Consider the following 3855-nt stretch of genomic DNA (forward strand, 5'->3'; position numbering starts at 1 on the left):
ATTGACTGCGAAGCCTGCATGACGTCATTACATACGTACAACAAAACGATGATTTATGATGAATAAAAGCACGATTAGAAAATACTGATGACAAAAATTTTCGAAATATAACTTCTATTAAATGGCTTTTTTAATCCACCACAAAATCACATCAATTTACACATTTTTAATAAACTATAAAAGAAAAAATATAAAAGAAAAAAGATCACGCAGTAATTTTTGTTTGTGCAAACGTTTGGTCTCACCTTTATGCTATTTTACTATAGTACTACTCAGGATTTATACTAACTGTCACATCAATATTCTTATTAACTACTGAAACGCTAAACAGGACAAGCCATAAAAATATATATCAACATAATTATTTCTAGCTCACAGATCCCACTGCATGATAGTTCATTAAAAATGGGAGTTAAATAAACTTTCATATAAAACTGCTAGTCTATTTGTAAATTGGGTTCATATAACCAATATGCTATCGCCTAATATACACCAAATCTAAATTTATGTGTCACAAATAAGTTTTTTGTTTTACATAGACAAATTAAAGTCTTTTATTTTACTTCTTCTGTTCTTCAGTTCTGATTAAAAAATAAAAAGCAAAACAGGATATGATTACTTTACTTTGTTTTTGAGTGTGTTTTGTGTAATTTATTTATTTATTTATTTTAAATCATTGGACTTCTTGTTATTTTGGGACGAGATTATTGGCTCAGCATCGCCACTTAGTGGTTGTTTTAAACTCCTGCTTCTCATACTTAAGATACTGCCTTTATACGTTATTCAGTGTGAATGACTCAAGTAATTAGTAAGAAAAACAGCATCAAACTGAAAGAAAAGCGCTGCCTACCTTTTAATGGCATTACATATATGTCAAAACAAACAAGCTACAGAGGATGTTTTATGATCCCCTCATTGCCGGTGCCATCCTCTGTGCTGTGGCGTGCTGGGGTGCAGATAACAACAGACTCGATAAACCGATTTAAAAGGCCAGTGATATTGTGGGTCCAGAACTGACTCTGTGACAGACGCTTTAGAAAGGAGGATCCTTTCTGAGTTACAGTGAATATTAGACTGGACTTTGTACCATCTTCATCTTGTCGTGGGGAATCACAGGAACAGGTTCAACCATAACGCACCACAGAACACCACAGGAAGTCATTCCTACCTGTGACCATCAAACTTTAGGGCACCTCCTTATGACACCTGTATTATTTACACTTGTAATATCTTGTCTATACTGTATGATTCATTGTTTTAACTTTGGAGTATTTAACTTTAATTTAATATAACACTTTAAGTGAATGTCTGTAACAAAACCATTTCCACCTGGGGTAATGAAATATTCTGATCGCGATTCTTTAATTCAGTATGGAGAAAATGTTACCCAAAACATAACAACAGTAGCGATAAACATCTTGGCATCTGCTGTGCTTAAACACATTCTGTGGCCTTTTAGTTTTTCAGGGATTAATTTAAAAGAGGAAAACAATCCAGGAGTTAAAAAATGACTGTTTGCAGCACTTTACCTCCATTGTTATTGCAACAAAGCTGACTATTTTTTATGCCTGTGGCCACAACTGAGTTATAATTTATCTTGCACCCTGATGAATAAAATATGATTTGGCCTTAGTTGTCACCACTCATTGTATTTAGAGAGAAAATTTGAGTCGGTTCAAACTTAAAAAGGCCACATGTCCCCCCCCCCCCCCCTGCTTTTTTGTTGGTTTTGTTATTAAATAAAACTGAGTATATCAGTTCATATGACTGAAGCCAGACTGCTGACTGAGGAGGGAAGGGGACTCCACTAGTGGGTAATCAGTTGTGAGAAGAGGTGAGATAAGGCTGCAGTCTGCTGTACAACCAAGTCACCAAAGAAAATGAGAGAGCTAAGCACCCAGGAGCAGCAGAGTGTGGAAGCCATAAAACAGAGCTGGGCCACAGTGTTCAGTTCAAACTGAAGCAGACGAATAAAAGATGGTATTTCTGAGTTTGTGCTCAGTTGCTTCACATGCATTAGCTTTATACATAGACACAATGTCAAAAGAAGGGTGCCTCCTTGTTTTATTCAAGAGTTAAGCAGGAGCTTGTCTAAATCCAAAAGTTCCTTGGATGTTAAAATCAAGCACTTCATAGTTTTCTTTTTTAGTTTGATTGGCTTGAAAATAGTGTCAGAGAGCTCTCTTTGTAAGTTCAGCTGCTTTGTGCAGCACAGTGCATCGGGATCTTTGTTCCACAGCATTACTGTGTCACTTGTGTTTCACACTGTCTGTCAGCTTGAAGCCTCTATAAAGATCTGGTTTCAGATCTTACAACATTTTATCAAGTTAAAAAACACAGCTTATCCTCTGCATTGGGACTGTGTGGGTTGTTTGGTTTAAATCGACTAAAACATGCTTTTAAAAGACAAACACAGCCAGAAGAAAGAAATGCAGCCAACTCTCATGTGAATTAACCAATTCTGAAGTAAATATAGTCACTTAGATTAAAAGCTGATGATTACATTCAAAGGAGATCTTGTGGGGAAAAGTATCATTTTCACGAGACTCTGTGCAGTCCTGTGGAAAACGAAGTACACTCCCTGATTCCGTAGCTTGTAGAATTAGCACTAACTTAAAGTAATTGTTTCCTTTACAGCTCTAACATCATTGTGGAGGATTTTGGCCCACTCTTCTTGGAATCATTGTTTCAGTTCATTGACATTTGCACTTTGTGTATGCAAAGCTCCCTTAAGGTCCTGCCTCAGCATTTCAGTCAGGTATCTGGACTTCTGGACTTTGGCTGGGTCATTGCAACTTCAAGCCATGCTTGTTGAGCCTTTTTCTAACATTTACCATTCACAATAAATCACTGACTTCAGGCCTATTTAATACATAAGTCTTCCTGTAAGTCATTCTGAATTTTTTATATGAGAAAAATCAAAATCAAAATCAATTAAGATGGTGAAAAAAAAAAAATACAAACCCATTCCTATTCATTTGTGTATTGCACTGACATACTGTACATCTTATTGACTGTTGTATTCTAACCCCTGAGTGAGAGAAAATGCACAATGCTGAGACTCGGTTTGCCTTTCTCTTGGCAAACTGCATGCCGTGTTGTTATCTCATGTGTTTGTTATCAGAATGCATGTAAAGTAAGCAGGGATCAACAGCTCTGTCAGATTGATGTCTTTTAACAGAAAAGATGCTTTAATACGCTGAAAAAAAAAGATCTAAAAAGTGTATTACTAGCAGCTACATGGAGATAGGGAAATATGAATAGGTGTACTGTATGTGTGTATGTGTCTGTGAACTTCGTGTTGGTGGATATTTACGGGTAAAAATCGTATCCTCCATCTGTTCCTGCATAATATCGAAAACCTGAGTTGTTGATATCAAAATCTCAACATAGTCCTTGGTTTGATGTGTCATTGCCCCCCAAAAAAGAAAAAAAGAAAAGAAAAATGCTCTCGGTCCTTACAAACAATATCTGCACATACATCAGCTCATCAAAACTTTCAGTTGTCCAATGCCGATCATAGAACAAATTAGCATCTCCGAAACTTCTACTTAATGATTTAGTGGGCCAGTCAAAGAAGTGAGTCCACATAAATGATTAAAGATGGGCTAACCTAATTTAGGCCCTAATCCATAATTAATGAATTACGCCGTGTAGTCGTAGCAGAGAGAGAATGGAAATGCGAGGGATACGATTTAGACGTCTGGGAATATTAAGGATGGTGAAGTCACACGTGTAAACTATTCTGCTTCAGATGACTCAATCACACCATTACCAAACAACTGCAGTTGCTCTCCAGCCTACAACCTGGGCAAATATGTGCAGTCAGTCAGTCAATACGCTCTCTTTATACAG

This window comes from Oreochromis niloticus, linkage group LG6, assembly GCF_001858045.2.
Source record: "Oreochromis niloticus isolate F11D_XX linkage group LG6, O_niloticus_UMD_NMBU, whole genome shotgun sequence".
Lineage (NCBI taxonomy): Eukaryota > Metazoa > Chordata > Actinopteri > Cichliformes > Cichlidae > Oreochromis > Oreochromis niloticus.